The 17,639-nt window shown below is 44.4% G+C and overlaps 1 long non-coding RNA gene across 3 annotated transcripts in view; it reads right to left on the minus strand.

Annotated features, from left to right (window-relative positions):
* LOC143843918 (uncharacterized) overlaps positions 1-17,639 on the minus strand; it is a 243,126-nt gene that overhangs the window by 79,967 nt on the left and 145,520 nt on the right. Inside the window, exon 1 of one of the 3 annotated variants that reach the window (XR_013233742.1) lies at positions 4,940-5,095. The exons of the other annotated variants lie outside the window; for them this stretch is intronic. This is a non-coding gene — a long non-coding RNA (uncharacterized LOC143843918). Of the gene's footprint in view, positions 1-4,939; positions 5,096-17,639 lie in introns of those variants that run through there. 3 annotated transcript variants of the gene reach the window in all.

Genomic DNA, 17,639 nt, shown 5'->3' on the forward strand with positions numbered 1-17,639 from the left:
CATGGGAGGTGAGGCTGAGAGTATGTGACTGGCCCAAGGTCACCCAATGACCTCCCATGGCACGAGTGAGGATTCAAACATGGGTCTCCCAGAAACTAGTCTGAAACTTTTAACTGCTACTCTGCAGAATTATTAAGCAAATGAAGGAGCAAGACTTACTGATGAATCAGTGTGGTTTCTGTAAAAAGAAGTGACTTCTCACCAACCTTCTGGAGTTTTTTTGAGAGGGTTACCAGACATATGGATAAAGGAGATTATATATTATTGACAAAGTTCCTCAACAAAGGCTCCTGAGTAAACTGAGCAATCTTGGGATAAAAGGACAGCCAGTTTCCGGGCAACAGGCCTGTGGTGCAGATTGGTCCAGGCTCTGGTTGAAGGGCGGGATGAAAGAACTTCAAAGGGAGAATCCAGCGCAAAGATGCTGAATTAAAATTCATTAAGACCAGAGCAGGAGGAGGCTTGGAACTCAGCGTCACATTGAGAAGGCACAAAACTACTGACCCATCACAACATCTATTTCAAATGTCTTTCCCTAAACTCTAAAGCCCAGATTGTTAGAGAAGGTCCTCTAGCACCACGGTCATTTGGGTTGCCCTTTTCAGAAACCTTCAGCATCCTTATGGAAATGAGTAGATGGTCTGCCAAACCTGGCTCCACAAAAGACCTATGCCAGCTCTTTTGTTTGCAGTGCCTTCCCTAGTCATGATCATCCCTGGCACGGAATTCTCCTTTCCGCACTGCTGCTGCACACCGAGTCAACCTGTAGATCAGGGGTAGTCAAACTGCGGCCCTCCAGATGTCCACGGACTACAATTCCCAGGAGCCCCCTGCCAGCGTTTGCTGGCAGGGGGCTCCTGGGAATTGTAGTCCATGGACATCTGGAGGGCCGCAGTTTGCTACCCCTGCTGTAGATTCCCAAGAGCCGATTCAAGCAGCAAAGGGGTGTTATGCAAGCCTGCTGCCACCTCAACGCAATCACTTTGATAGCTAACTGTGTCGGTTTCCTTTCCAAAAACAGTAGGCTATTCATAGCATGGCTTTACATAACGAGCAGGGATTTCTAGGCGGCCCCGTTCCTTGACAACTCATGATGAGCGCATCCCCGGAAGCAGCTGACCAATCCCGATCCATGCGGCGTTTCCAGGGAGTGCTTCTCAGCCCTCCAACAGCTATGACAGATTGAGCCTCACTTATTGCCAGGGTTGTGTGTGTGTTTAAGGTAGTGAGAGTGACAAATATCAGAGAGAGAGAGAGAGAGAGAGAGAGAGAGAGAGAGAGAGAGAGAGAGAGAGTGCCTTATATGGAGCTTTTTACTCTTTATCTTCATTTGGCCTTCAGGGATTGGCTGGAGAACAGAATGACCGCTGCAGGGAACAGAATGACCACAGCCAAGTGAAATGCGGAGGACACTGATAGGAAAGGACAAATTCAGTATCAACAGGGCCAGTGTCAGCATACTTTGAGGTGGGGGACAGCTGCCAGGATCCAGGGTCCTGGCAGACCCTATTGCCACCACTTCCTGCCCGGGTGCCATCTTGATTGTTGCCAAGTGTGCTGCCCAGCATCCCTGGGGAAGTACCACCAGATGCTGCAGGAAGGTGGCACTTTGGAGGAACACAGCCCACAGTGGGAAAGAGAATGTAGGCTACTGGCAGATGGGTGGGCTTGTGAGCAAGTGGAAGAAGGACAGGTAGGCAGGCATGGAGGGGGAGCAGGTGGGTGGAAAGGGAGGTGCAAGAAAGTGGTCCTGATGGTGAGCACAGATGGGGAAGGGAGCATGACTACTCTGTACCCAGCTTCCCCCAACCTATAGCCAGCCCTGAGAAGCAGTTTAGTTCAACCATCCACATGTATCCCAATTCTTCATTTGAATATTCAGAGCGATCAGAATTGTAACTTCATGTCAGGGACCTTTGAGGAGCTGAAATTAAAGCTTGTTAAACTCACATCAGACTTTGCTTCTGACCATCTATGCTGTTTTTTTTTATTCCACACTTCCTCCAAGGCTCTTCCCTTCTCTCAGTTGATATCCTCACAACAACCCTGTGAGGTAAGGGAGGGGAGAGGGTATAACACATTTTATTTATAGCATGCTTCTTTTTGAGATTCGAGGCAGATTGCAAAATGTAAAAGTCAGTTTTAAAAACCAGCAGAGACCTCCAACAATAGGAAGAAGCAATGCTGGTGGCTTTTTTTTTTTTAAACCCTGCTTCTTACTACCCAAAGGAGTTTCAATAAACAGGTCAGTAGGGCTGGGATTACACAGTTAAAAAGCAATGTAAATGACAAATGCTGAAGGAAAACATCCTATAATGCAAAAGGCAAAAGACAATGCAATAGAAGGAAAATCGAGAAACCTCAGAAGTAGCACGATCATGAAGAAGCATAGCTGTATATATGCCCACCCAGGACTGCTCCCTTTCCCACCCCCTCCAGGCCCATCAGTGGCCATTTTGGGAGGGTGGGTTGACATGACCATATATAGTCATACCACCTGATAAATGCTTAGCAAATTTTAAAAAAATATATAAAAAATAACTCCCACCCATTCCAGAAACCCTTGAGGGGCTGTTAAGAAACCCCAAGTTTTCATGAAACTCTGCTCGAGACATGCTACGTCCTCAAACACCTCCCGGTTCTGATGAAAGGCACTGACAGCCTCCTGGACTTTCTCAATCGAAAAGATGGCCAGGAGGTCTCTAACCTAACTGTCCCTCCATGTTGGCCCCTTTGCACCAGTGATAGAGGGCATGGAGGAAGCCTGTGAAGGGGAAGGAGGTAACCTGTGAGGTTGAGGGTAAGGATGGTCCATCTCGGAATCCATCTCAGCTGTGAAGCTGCTTGCAGAAAATGGCCTGAAAGCTGAACTTCCAGGCTCTTCTCTCTTCCCATCTCATACTGGCCAAAAGGATTCTCAACCCCTGGTTGGGTAGAGAGCCTCACTGGCCACATTGATTCTTCTTCTTCTTCACAGTGGTCCCAGGTGTGGAAAAACTAAGGAGGAACAAGCTGAAATCTTCATCTAGACACAAGGCATGGTCCCAAGTAATTTGGATCCACATCATCACAATTGCACCATTTCTGTATGAATTGAGAAACACCAACTTTCATCGTGGCCACCAAAGAAACTGCTTTGTGGGGCTGACATATCCAGGTTGGGAAATCTCTGGAGATTTCAGGGAGAGGGTGGAGCCTGGAGAGGATAGCAAGAGGGAGCCTCAAGCAGGGTACAATACCATAGAGCCCACCCTGCTTCTTCCAGAGGTCCTGAACTCTGTGGTCTGGAAAGCAATGGTAATTCCAGAAAATCTCAAGGTCCAAGAAAAGCAAGCAGAGATCTCTTCCTTATTCTTGCACCTGCATTAGGCAAGTCAGTAGGCAATAGAGAAGGCATTCCCAACCAGAGATCTATGGACCCCTAAGGGTCCACAGCAGCTCAAGATGGGGTCCGCAACCTTTTCCCTCATGCCTAAATGGACTTGGTCACAATCTAGGGAACTGTCTGCCTCCACCGGGAAGGCTTGGTGGGTAGGCTGTGGGTGTAAAAATCAGAGGGAGGGAGCCAGTTGTGGCATGGTGTTGGGGGTCCAGGCTGTTTTCTCAACTCCTGCCCTTCTTTCTGGCCTACATGACCATAGAAGTTGCAAATGGGGGGGGGAGGAGTAAAAAAATGGTGAAGGGTGAAGATGGTTATCACACTTCTGGGGTGTGTGGCAGGGAGGCATAGACAGCTGACATCACTTCCAGAGGTCCTCGAAGTTTAAAAATTTATTTGAGAGGCTCCTCCGTGGTCGAAAGGTTGAAAAAGGCTGCAGAAGAGAGAAACCGGTTTTTGGTTGGCTATGGCTCCTTCTACAATGTCCTGCAGAGCTCAGTAGGAATTGTGGGGAGCCTAAATTTCAGGCCTCAGATCCAATTAAGATATTGTTGTTGGTGGCCATACGCGGCCTGGGTCCTGGTTACCTGCAGGACCGCTTGGTTGCTTATGCCCCCGGCAGGGCCCTTTGCTCTGCGGGTATGAATCTACTGGTTGTCCCAGGCCCCCGGGATGTTCGCCTGGCCTCGAACCTTTTCGGTCTTTTCGGTCCTGGTCCCAACCTGGTGGAATGAGCTCCTGGAGGAGCTAACGGACCTGCCGGAATTACCAGCTTTCCGCAGGGCCTGCAAGATGGAGCTCTTCCGCCAGGTGTATGGTTGAGGCCAGGGCAGAGCCCGGGTTCCAGATTGTCTCATGAGACCAACCTTATGACCTCTAACTGAACAGGCAGGGGTTATAGGATTAGAATGCCATAGTTGTTATTATTGCCTATCAATCAATCAATCAATCAATCAATCAATCAATCAATCAATTCTATTTACGGTCATAGACCAGCCAGTAAAAAACATAAATATTGCCTATCTTATAATGGGAACTCATGGGGTTTTATTGTGATTTTAATGTTTTATTGTGAACCGCTGTGAGACCTCCTGGCGAACGGCGGTATAAAGTTTAAATAATAAATACATTTAAAAAAAATAAACAAGGAATACACTGGAAGCAATAGATAAATGTGTGGTAGTGAAGAACACCAAAGTAGCAACAAACTACGTTCATTGAGTCCCAAGCCCGTGCAGCAGCCAAGAGCTGGTTTTATATGCCATTTTTCTCTATCCGAAGAAGTCTCAAAGCGGCTTACATTCGCCTTCCCTTTCCTCTCCTCACAACAGACACCCTCTGAGGTAGGTAAGGCTGAGAGAGCCCTGATATTTCTGCTCGGTCAGAACAGCTTTCTCAGGGCCGTGGCGAGCCCAAGGTCACCCAGCTGGCTGCGTGTGGGGGAGTGCAAAATCGGCTGGGCTCGCCAGATTAGAAGCCTGCACTCCTAACCAAGCAGCACAGTTCAAAGCTGAGAAGGGGCAGGCAGAAGCACGTGTTTAATTCTTTGCCATGACTTACCGGCATTCTCTTCTCTCCTCTCTTCCCCATTTTCTGCAGTGCAACAAACACACATCCAGAAACCCAGCTGTGTGTTCATTTCTTGTGAGCCGAATGAGGCCGTTGCTTGAACTGACTCCTGGGCCTTGGGGGTCACAGATCTGTGTTGTGCTTGACACAGGAGGCAAAACTTGAAAAAGATATTATGCATGTGTTGCTTTGTGCACTAATGCTTGGAACGAAATGTGTTCATTGTTGCAGGCTAAAATTGGTGGGTGAGGGAAAGTATATTCCTCTGGCCAATGCTCCTCTGCTTGAAATTATATCCCCTTTCTCCTGCTGTTTGGTTAGGGCAGGGGTAGTCAAACTGCGGCCCTCCAGATGTCCATGGACTACAATTCCCAGAAGCCCCTGCCAGCATTCGCTGGCAGGGGCTCCTGGGAATTGTAGTCCATGGACATCTGGAGGGCCACAGTTTGACTACCCCTGGGTTAGGGTAATGAACCTTCAGATGGCACCTGGAGATCTTCCCCTACTACAACTGATATCCGGATGACCAAGATCACTTCCCCTGGAGAAAATGCCTGCTTTGGCAGGTGAACGTTATGGCATCATACCCTGTTCTCCCTCCTCCCCCCACGAGACCTCCCCTCCTCGGGCTCCACCCCCCCCCCCAAAACTCCAGGTATTTCCCAACCCAGATCTGGCAACCCTACATTTGGTAGCTCTGAGTTCACATACCTGTGTAGTTTGGTCCTAAACGCCTAACTTTCGGTGCCCGGAGAAGCAAAGTTGAGCTCTTTGAAGTGATGGGTCTTATTTCTTAGTGACCAAGGCTGCTGGTGTAAGCCATCCTTTCTAATTCCACAGGCCTTGTAAATAAAGTTCCACTCGGGAAGCCAAGCATGAAAGGATAGGAATGAAAACGCTCTGATAGATAAGGTATTGCAAGAGACTGTCAGACTCTCGCTGGGGGAATGAAATAACACTCTGGATACTGTCATTGAAAAACAATAATGAAAGAGTACACCATTTTCTTAACTGAAGCACTATCACGTCTGTGTTACTGCCACACAACATATTTTTCCTCCAAAGTTGTCAATTTCAAGCTATGACTATTGATCTCTATCTAACACTCAAAATTAACTGCCCTGCCCAGGGAACGTGGCCCAGAATCGCTTCTGAGCTATCAAACGGCAAAAAGCCAAAGGGGTCAGTTCAAAGTCAGAGTTTGACAGGTCAGGTGTCCTAAAGTTAACATTCTGCCTCTAGTATGTCATGAAGAGCCTCTTGTGGCGCAGAGTGGTAAGGCAGAAGAAATGCAGTCTGAAAGCTCTGCCCATGAGGCTGGGAGTTCAATCCCAGCAGCTGGCTCAAGGTTGACTCAGCCTTCCATTCTTCAGAGGTCGGTAAAATGAGTACCCAGCTTGCTGCTGGGGGGTAAATGGTAATGACTGGGGAAGGCACTGGCAAACCACCCCGTATTGAGTCTGCCATGAAAATGTTAGCGGGCGTCACCCCAGGGGTCAGACATGACCTGATGCTTGCACAGGGGATACCTTTACCTTTACCTTTATGTCATGAATAGTATGTCAAGACTGCCGCCTTTGTGGGAGAGATTCGGGAGGGTCTCCATGTTGGTCTGAAGCAGCAGAATAAAGTCTGAGTCCAGTGGCACCTTGGAATTTTATTCAATGTAGAAGCTTTTGTGTACAGGCACACTTCTTTGGATACTTCAGGTACTTCTTTGAAGTCTTTGGGGGGGATGTTCTTTATAGCACTTCAAAGGCTTGGCAGGGCTAGGAGTGAATGGATTCAATCTGGAGAGAAGCTTTTCTGCTATATGTGGAAGGCAGCAGAATGTGGAAGATGCACAGCAAAAATGGCTAATGCCTGGTGGTTCTCAGGACCCCCCACCACCACATTGACACCTACCTGCATGTATTTAAGTAAGTAACTACTTTTAAAGGTAGAAGGAAGAAGAAGAAGAAGAGTTGGTTCTTCTATGCTGCGTTTCTCTACCTGAAGGAGTCTCAAAGCAGCTTACAATCACCTTCCCTTTCCTCTCCCCACAACAGACACCTGTGAGGTGGGTGAGGCTGAGAGAGCCCTGATATTACTGCTTAGTCAGAACAGCTTTATCAGTGCTGTGGCGAGCCCAAGGTCACCCAGCTGGCTGCATGTGGGGGAGTGCAGAATCGAACCGGGCATGCCAGATTAGAAGTTCACACTCCTAACCACTACACCAAGATAAAAGATTCCACTGCCTACTTCTTCAGGGGCGAAACCTTTCAGATGAGGAGAGAAATGGATGAGACAGACTGATTGAACTCTGTGAGATGCCCCAAATATCTTAAACATATTTTGCTGGAATATCATGAAAACTATATGTAATAATGCTAGGAAAAGTTGAAAGAAGTACAAAAAGAGGGAGCCCCCAACTTTATTCATAAAAGAGGGAAATGTTTTGAAGGTTTTAGGCTTCCCATCCCAGTCTCTCTCTCTCTCTCTCTTTACATCTCATGTCAAGCTGGTGACCCTCTCCCCTTTAAATTTGTTTAGATGCCATACTGAAATCCTGTGAGTGTGAGAATGCTGCTGTTTGCCTCTTCCCAATCCCCTTTTCAAGTCAATAACAGAAGAGAACTAAACTTATACTGCTCTTCTCAAACTTTCCCCCATTTGTTTTGTTTTTTAAAAATTCAGCAGAATTAGATATCTTACAGTTGTGATAGATAAGGATTTTCAAAAACCCTTTTAACAATACTGATAAAAGAGTCTAGAATGAAATAATAGAGGACTTTAAAAAGTGATCTAAAATGAATTTTTCCTGGTCCGCAAGGATGCCAAAATTAAATTTTCTGTTAAATCCACGAGAAAACCTTGAGGGATTGGCAATCATACATTAATAAGTTCATATGGGACCTTTAAAGGCCAAGAATTGCCCATAAAGTCTTAATTGATGATAAAATGAGAGGTGGCCAAGAGATACCAGACTTAAGACTTTATCATCAAGCAGCTGCATTAACCTGGATCTCGGACTGGATTAAGAATCCATTGGCTAGAGACTTAGCATTTGAGAAACATGGGCTTCCAGAAGGAATTCATAGGCCCATTCCGCACAAGAATCAATGTGGCCAATTGTTTACACTAAGCAATTCCGGAATTTAAAATAGTGGAATTCAGCGTTATGTATACCTGCCTTTGTAGTTGAATTCAGTAGCGTTGCAATCGTTTCCCACAGGTTTCTGGTCTCGCCAAAAATCGCTAGAAAGGAAGCGATTTTTTCTGTGCTTTGTCTCGCCCCTGGCCGTCACTCAAACGAACAGCCAATGGGCGGCTGTTATCATGCTCCCGAAAAGCCCCTTTACCTTTAAGACAGGTTAAAAAAAACACACACAGACATTGCAACGAATCTGCGTTGATTCGTTGCAACGGAGAGACCCATCTAGCTGGCAGGTGGTGTATGAGCTGGGGATTCATCGTTGCCACGCTCCCCCAAGTGAACCCCCCCCCGTGCACGGGCGTGATTTTCAGCCAAAAATAAGGGAAACTTGCAAACGGTGCTGTGTTGTGCTTGGTGACTTAAAGCAGCTCTGTGGAGGGACTGCAGCTGGAGAAGCCTCACTGGGTGAATGAAGGCTCGCCAGTTCGTTGCTCTCCGCTCGCTCCGAGAAAAAAAAATGGCGATCGCTTCGCTGGAAGTTCAGAGGAGAGAGCCAGGGGGAGGGATTTTGCTGAAACCACAACAATGGGAACACACGGGTCTTTTTCGGAACTGTTGCAGATTGCTTGCAAGAGTGTAGTGCTTTTCGGAGGGTGAATCCACTTTTTGGGATTTCCCTTTAAGCGCTACAACGAAGTGCTTTTTGCTGATCGTTTTCAGGAGTGTGGCAGATTGTGTGCGACGTCGTGCATAACTGCAAATTAGTAGCGTTTGCAATTTGCCACACTCCTGCTACATTAAACCTGTGCGGAATGGGCCATAGTCTTGTGGTCAATACAAGTGCCACAAAGGAAAACATGCCTCAGGAGTGCTATATTAAAAATTTGGGCTTAATATAAAAATAGAACCAAATCCTTCACCATTAAAATCACCGGCTGAAGCTTATTTGAGCAGGTCGCAACAAAAAAGGATACAAGAATTAAGGTTATATTAACCCATGGAACTCAAAGCAAAAGCTAATGAGTGAAGGTGTAAACATTCAATGATTTGAATATCTACAAATAATAGCCATGTCAAGTCAGAGATGAGTGACTCTAATATGTTAAGAACTAGTTTGACTGAATTTGAGATGATAGTAAACCTAGAAAAACGACAACTGCAAGGTCAGATTTATCAACTTTTGGTTAAATATGAGAGAGTCTGATTAAGAATGCCTTGATTAAATGGATGCAAAACTTTAAACAAAAAATAGATTTGAATGAATGGGAACAATTATGGTCCAAAAATGTCAAACTAACAAAATGTCAGAGAAAATTGTTTTATAGGCCGCATATTACTCCAAAGGAAATTTCTAAAATGTCAAAAGTATGATGGAAAATGTTGCAGGTGCAATGATGCACTGGGTTCATTTTAGCACATGTGATAGAGATGTGAAAAGAGCAAAAAATACTGGATTAATATACATAAGATGACTGAAAAATGCTGGACTGTAAGTTTCTGTTGTACTCAGAATATATGCTATTGAGTATAATACCGGACAGTCCCTAAGGAGGCAAGAGAACTGTTTTTTCATGCTACCACGGCTGCTTGACTGTTAGTGGCACAAAGTTGGAAAAATCAGATCCCATTAACCATGTCAGCATGGTTAGACAAGATGGGAAAATTGTGCAAAATGGCAAAACGAATTTAGTTAATAGAAGACCAACTGAAGAATTTAAACAACATCGGAACTATTGTTTGAATTTTATTAACATGTAAACAATAGATGCTAAACGGTAATGACTGGGGAAGGCACTGGCAAACCACCCCGTATTGAGTCTGCCATGAAAACGCTAGAGGGCATCACCCCAAGGGTCAGACATGACTCGGTGCTTGCACAGGGGATACCTTTACCTTTAAACAATAGATATACAGATATGTGAGTTAGAACTGACACTGGGCAAAAATGTTAAATTTCTTTTATGATGTAACTTGTTTCAAAATACTTTTTTCTTTTTCCTCTTTGCTATAACCTATGAAAATCAATAAAATTATTTTAGAAAATTCTGCAATCAGAGACTCGAGGTGGTCTCATATTGTTGGGCTCATGCCACTCGTCAAAAAAAATGTAATGAGGGAAAAGGAAAATTGTATATTGATGAAGGGGTGGATGGTAGAAAGTGCAGAGTGAGCAGAACAACCTCAGTGTGGGTGGGGAGTGAATTTTGAGGATGTGAGTGTGGAGGAGGAGAAAACAGAGAGAACCTGTATGATTTTAAATTACCTTCAGCTTGGAAGCAAATTTAGTGGGAAATCAGCACAAAAGAACTCTCAGAAAACCCAGGGAAACAGTGACCAGGAAGTGAACTGAACACTGAAGTAAGAAAAATCAATGCAGAATGACAAAGAGAATCCAATAGACATATGTGGTGAAAGTGAGGGAAAACACATATGCATAAAAGGTCTACGTTGTGATATTATCACCTGATAATTGTAGGAAATTCCCATAAGGAAATAATTTCTTGAAGATTTTTTAAAATTCAAATTTAGAGCAACAAGGATGGCGTCAACACATTCAGAGGAATTGCTTCTTTGCATCTCCAGTATTGAATCAGGGGCAAAATTTAATCGGCAGGTAGAAGTTTTAATCTTTTAATGCAGCACCTACATTACTGCATGATCTTAAATAGTTTACAAAAAGGTTTACTTACAAAATTAGTGTCTTCCCTCCCACACTGATTTCCATATCAAGATATTTGTTCTTTTCATTCCTACTTAGGTGATAGCCAGATCAGGAAACTGGAGATCTACAGATAAATGGGTGAGACAATCTAAAGGTCACTCCAAAAGTGCCACTTGACAGTTTCAGCAGCCACCTACTAATAGTCATATCAGGGGAAATAAATTACAGATTACAGTCTCTTGGGTCCCATGTGGGGAGAAAAATGGAGTATAAATTAATTCATTAAATCAATACTATAATAAAGAAAAATGTACATTTTGTAGAGAAGTGGGGGAAATTTGAAAGTGTTTTCATTGCCTTCAGTACAAACATTTCCCCACATCCAGGGCTAAGTATTGAAAAGCCACTTCTGCAAAGTTTCCAGTGTGGTTACTTTGAAGTATGGAAAAGCTGTCTGTGGAAGGTCCCAATTGACTCTTACCTATGACATCAGCAACCCTCTCTCTTTGCTATCATTTGAAAAAAAAAGTTTATAGTTTTTACTATTTTATTTTAAGGGATAAGATGACTGGACAAGACAGAGGCCAGTTATCAACAACACCTTTGTTACTCAGAGAAAGCAGTGGAACATTATGACAATGAAAACTCGCATGTGATTAAAGTAGTCCTAAAATGTTATTTTAAATGTTGATTTTATGTATTTTTTTTGTTTTATGTAAACGGATTACAATATGTATTGTATTTATATTGCAAGCTCCATAAATAAGGCAACTGATAAGTTCCAGTGGGTAGCCGTGTTGGTCCGAAGTAGCAGAACAAAATTTTAGTCTGAAGGCACCTTTAAGACCAGCAAGATATATTCAAGGCATGAGCTTTCGTGTGCAGGCACATCTGAGGAAGTGTGCATGCACAAACATTTTGTTGCACAAAATAAACAAGCAAATAAATAAAAGTGGATGTGCATCAAGAAAGAAACTCTGAATCCCTGTAATATATCTGGGTCAAGAAGCAGATTATCAAAATGAGGGATGGCTTTGAGCAACTTCAGCAAAAACAGCAACAAAAACACCTTGTAGGGTACTTTCTGAGCTGCAGTCTAGAACAAGGTTAGGTCATGATTGTAGGACACATCAACAAATAACCAATTTCTTAACTCTGTTGAATGTATCAGAATGTCTTTAAAGAGCAGATTCTATCACTACAGTCATGCTGAAAACTCATCAACAAATAAATAATTGACCCACAACATCTACAGGTCCCTCCCACCCCAGAATGAGAGGTCGAACATACCAAGGGTGTGTCAAAGTTATTGTTGTCGAAATACTGTTCTAGTTCTAGTTGGTATGTTATTGTTGTTATATTGTTATATTGATAGTGATACTGTTCCATGTAAATGTTCTGAAATGTTTTCTGAAACCCGCCCAGAGCCGTAGGGAAGGGCTGTATAAATAAATAAATAAATAAATAAATAAATAAATAAATAAATAAATAAATAAATAAATAAATAAATAAATAAATAAATAAATAAAACATTTGTGAGCCTGAGCTGACAGGGTAGCAATTGCTTTCTATAACAGATGTGTGAAGTCCATTACATTTTATCTTGGCTTCCTGCAAAACACTCTAGGTGTGTCATTTATAGTTCTCTCTTTCTCATTTTATCCACAAAACAACCCTATGAGGTAGGTTAGGCAGTGTGTGTGAAAAAGAGAGAGAGGCGACATTCAGATGTCTGAACAAGCTGTAATTAAACTGCAACTTGGCATGGATATAACTTGCTGCCACAACTGAACACTCCCCTCTCTCCCCTACTTTCTCCAGAGTTTGATTGAAATCTCTCTAATGTGATCAACTTTAATTTGACATGCCTTTAACTAAATACAGAATTAGGGATGCCAGTCCCCAGGTGAAATCTGGGATCGCCTAGAATTATAGCTCGTCTTTAGCCAACAGAAAGCAGTTCCCTAGGAGAAAATGGCTTTTTTGGAGGGTGGAACCTCCCTGCCTCAAATCCCACCCACTCCCAGATCCACCCTCAAAGTATCCAGGCATTTCCCAACCCAGAGTTGGCAGCCCTCTACAGCAGCGGTCTGCAACCTTTTTCACGTTGCGGACAACTGCCAAGGGGTGGCGGAGAGGGCAACCTGGGGCCCGCGCAAATGCACAGGCGTGGACCTGCAGTGCATGCACGTTTGCGCTACCGGTGGGGCACAAATGCGCATGCGTGATGGCTCTGCGCATGTGTTCATGCGTGAAACTGCCACACGTGTGCATTTGCGCCCCCATCGGACGCAAATGCACATGCACGGAAGGTTCTCGCATGCGCGTTTGCACCGGCAGCATGCCGGCGGCCACACTTCCCTCTCCCCCCCCTCCCACAGCAAGAAGCTTGCCGGGCCACAAGCTAATCAGCCGCTTCGGCAGCCGATTTGCTCACAGCCTGGCGAGCTTCTTGCTGCGGGGGGAGGGAGCCACAGCCCGCTGCCGAGGCTCTTGCAGCCCAGAACCCCGGAGGTTGGGGACCAGTGCTCTACAGTACTGCCCCGTGGAGTCTATCAATACATCCATCTGCTATTCTTCTAGCAATGATTTGCGATGTGTGTGCATGTTTATTGTCATCAGAACGTGGACAGGAGGTGAAAAAGGTTATTTGGATTTTTTCATTTATATACCAAAAATATGCCAGATCAAGCTGAGTGCCAGACATGTAGGTGTATCACCAGAATCTCTAACACTCTTCTGCAGGCCTTGTTCTGCTTTTAGCTGTTTTACAAGATGCCTGCTTTCATTTTCACTATTGCTGCAGAGAGCTAAGCTAAACTACTGAGATCCAGACTGTGTTTATCCTCAGCCTGCAAAGAAACAGGCAAGCCTAGATGAACCTCTTGTGAATAAAATTTGCCCAGATTTTGTTATTAATGCCTCTGCAGTATTTTTACAGTAGAAGAATTAAGACTGAGTATTTGGAGGGGTACAGAGATTCCAGTCTCCCCGATCCATTGGCGCTTCTGACAGGAGATGGGGGGGCACTTTCTGGGAGAGGGAAGAGTTCTGTGATGTGATGATGTCACCCAGAAGTGATGTCAGCACATCAGAGACATAAGGGGGGTGAAGCTCTGGCTTTGGGGCAAAACTCTATAGTAATATTTGCTTCTAATAAAAGAATGTATCATTATTATTATTATTAGCAAGAAAGCCCATTGCAACCATGAATGCAATGGGCTCTAGGACCCAGGGGACACCAGCAGGTGCAGCTCTCTCTCTCTCTCTCTCTCTCTCTCTCTCTCTCTCTCTCTCTCAGCAGGAGCCATAGGAAGTTATCAGCACTCGTTTGTAGTAGGGAATCAAGGCTTGTTTGCAGTTTGGGAAGGCTGTCTCTATCTCTCTTTCTCTCCCTCGCAGCAGGAGCCATAACAGGTAATCAGGGCTAACTTTTAGCAGGGAAGCAGGGCTCATTTACTGTTTGGCAGGGCTCTCTGTGTCTCTCTCTCAGGCGTCTGAGAGCAAAGTGGCTAGTGTCGTGGGAAGGAGGGAGGGAGCTGTAGAGGCAGGGCCAATCAGGGTGCGGCCAGCTTTGCTGGCCGCACCCTGATTGACCCTATTCCAACTCCGACACCCCGGACTTGTTCCACCCCCCCAGGCTGTTTCACAAATATTAAGAGGGACAATGGATAAGAATTATATTGGATTTATTACCTGCCACAGCTGGCTCGTGGTGGGTTACAAAATAAAACCCTCACAATAAAACCCCACATAAAACACAGTAATCCTAATACAATCAATCTGGTGGCAAAAATATATTCTACTCTTACCCCACCCTACCCCTCCCACTCTACAACCCCCAACCTATGTCTCAGAAAGAAAAACTGGGGAGTGGCCTGGTGTTCCAGCCAACCTGAGTATAGGCCCCCAGATCATAACTGCTGCAGCCTCAACCAAATACCTGAAGGAAGAGCTCCATCTTGTAGGCCCCATAGAACTGTGAATGCTCCAGCAGGACCCTTAGCTATTCCAAGAGCTCATTTCACCAGGTCAGGGCCAGGACCGAAAAGGCCCTGGCCTTGGCTGAGGCCAGGCGCACTTCCTATGATCCAAGGACCACCAACAGGTTTGCACACGCAGAGCAAAGGGCCTTGTGTGGAGCATAAGGCGATAGGTGGTCCCTCAGATATGTGGGGCCCAGACCACAGATCACCTTGAAGGTTAATACCAAAACCTTAGTCTTGATCTGGGACACAACTGGAAACCAATGCAGCTACCACACCACTGGCTTGATATGGGCCCTCCAAGACGTCCCTGTAAGGACCCTAGCAGCTGCAGTTTCCAGGTCGTATGACTGTTTTTTATGTATTATTATTTGGCTTTATTCTACCATTGGAAGACTCTGGCGCCTTGAAAAGGCACCTAGCAAACTGGTGAATTATGAGCTTGCTGCCAGTTGGCTGCCTTGGTCATCAGGCCTTCTTGCTACAAGAAAATTCCTTGTCACTGATTTCATGGATAAGTTTAATTCTTCTTTATTTATTGATTGTTCAGTTTGTATGTAATCTTGGTTGCCAAACCCCCTTTTTTTGCAACTTAATTTCAATTATAAAGGTTCCATTTTTCACGGCCTTCAGTTTGTATATTATTTTTGTATGAGTTTCAGTGATTTATGTCATCTTTATATTTCTTCAGATATAATATAATTTCAATATTTTTTTGGAAACATCAACTCTTTTGAATGGATACCTCTTTTCTTTGTTTAAGCTTGAGTCTGCATTGAGGTTCCCTTTTCCCCTGGTTTTGTTTCAAGTTATAAAAGGTGTCCAACAGATGGTTTTAAAGATCCTGACAAGATACAAAGGGGGAGGGGAACTCCAAGGATGTAGGAAACTGTATTTAAGGAAATTGTCCTTTTATACTTTAAGATGTATATTTTTTAATATAGAACAGTTGAGAGATTATAAGAAAAAGAACAAAGCACAAACATCTTATATCTTTTACATTACAGTATAGGATTACATTCCTTGATATTGTTACATCATTATTTTACTTTACCTCTAACAAATACAATCTTGTCCACCCTCTAAGAAATTGTATTTGTTAACATTTGAAAAATAAAAAAGAAAGCTCCAAGAAGAGCCATTATGTTTCTTTTCAGTGAAAGAAGATAAATAACCCATTTTAAAAATAGGGCAGAGAGGAAATATCAGGTCAAAATATTCTGCGCATATTTACCCACTCTTATAACCTAAATTCTAAACAAATAGCTCTGTTGGGGGAAGTCTAAATTCACAGTTTCAGTATTTCTCACCTATGTAGATATTTGCCTGATCCAATTTAATATGTTGACATTGCTGTGCTAAACAGACTTGCAACCTTCTGTGTCCACTGAAGTTAATGCTCTTTCAAGGTTGTAATCCTGCTTCCAATGACATTGTTAATTGCCAACTGCACGCTGCATATATGTGACTCAGTCTGAGTAGGTGGCTTGGCTCATTTTCTTGAGCTGTCTTTACTTCTGGCTCTTCATTAGCTCCTCCTCTCAGACTATGGTACACATTGTGTTGAGACAGCACCCCTTCTCCTACCTTTATTCGGTAGCGAGTGGACACAAATAGAGGTGGGAATGAGGAACAACATTGGTTGTTTCTGTTGACCCTCCTATCTATCCTCTGTGCTCTTCCTCCACCCCAGAATCCCACTGGGCATGGACCAATCAAAACCTGTCCCATCTCCACTCACCCACACAACACAAAAACCACCTTGACAATTATATGGAGGTAAATGAAACAGGAGCCTCTTGTGGTGCAGAGTGGTAAGGCAGCTGTCTGCAAGCTCTGCCCATGAGGCTGGGAGTTCAATCCCAGCAGCCGGCTCAAGGTTGACTCAGCCTTCCATCCTTCCGAGGTCGGGAAAATGAGTACCCAGCTTGCTGGGGGGTAAACGGTTATGACTGGGGAAGGCACTGGCAAACCACCCCGTATTGAATCTGCCATGAAAACGCTAGAGGGCGTCACCCCAAGGGTCAGACATGACTCGGTGCTTGCACAGGGGATACCTTTACCTTTACCTTTAAATGAAACAGGGTCAAACTAGTCCACATCCATCACACATACCACCACACAATGCAATGATAGAGCCTCACTGCCAACTACCATTTTTCACCTCAGTTTTGAGGCCTGACTCATGATTTCTAAATAACTGAGATAAGCAGGCCCAAACACAATCCACACCATTCATTAGGCAGACAAGACCCTATCCTGTTTCCTGCCTTGATCATATTGAGACGCCATCAACATGGTCACGTTTACTTGCCCCCAAGTTACTGAACAAAGGATTGTAGCCCCAGTAGTATAAAGCAATCGCCTCCATTCAGACCTTTATTTTAAAATTCATTTTCTGCAGCAATGTAGCCATTCACTTTAAGACCAGTGGTTCCCCTTTGCTATAGCGAGTCTTCACACCCCTCCCACATAGGAGAAATGACTCAGAAAAGCCAGTTCTAAAATTAGGGACCGATAGGCTTAGTACTACTTTTACAACACACACAGGAGCCACACAAGAATCCCTGGAGCAGCAGACTTTTTAATTTTATTTATTTTTCGATTTTTAGCTGCTTGTGGCGGGTTACAAAAGTAATTATTCTCGTTAAACCCCATTAAAACCCCCATTAACCCCCGCAGAACAATCAAAATATACGAGCAGCAAAAAAACCCTGCTCCCCACCCTACCAGATGGTACCCCTCACCCAATGACCTGGCTCAACTTGGGGCGGGTGGGGGGGAGTGGATGATCTTACTTGTCCTGGCCTCAACCAAAGACTTGGCGGAAGAGCTCCATTTTGCAGGCCCTGAGGAACAATGATAGCTCCGTATCCAGCCTCCTGTTATGTGCAAAATTAGCACCAG

The sequence above is a fragment of the Paroedura picta genome, chromosome 8, assembly GCF_049243985.1.
Source record: "Paroedura picta isolate Pp20150507F chromosome 8, Ppicta_v3.0, whole genome shotgun sequence".
Taxonomy (NCBI): Eukaryota; Metazoa; Chordata; class Lepidosauria; order Squamata; family Gekkonidae; genus Paroedura; species Paroedura picta.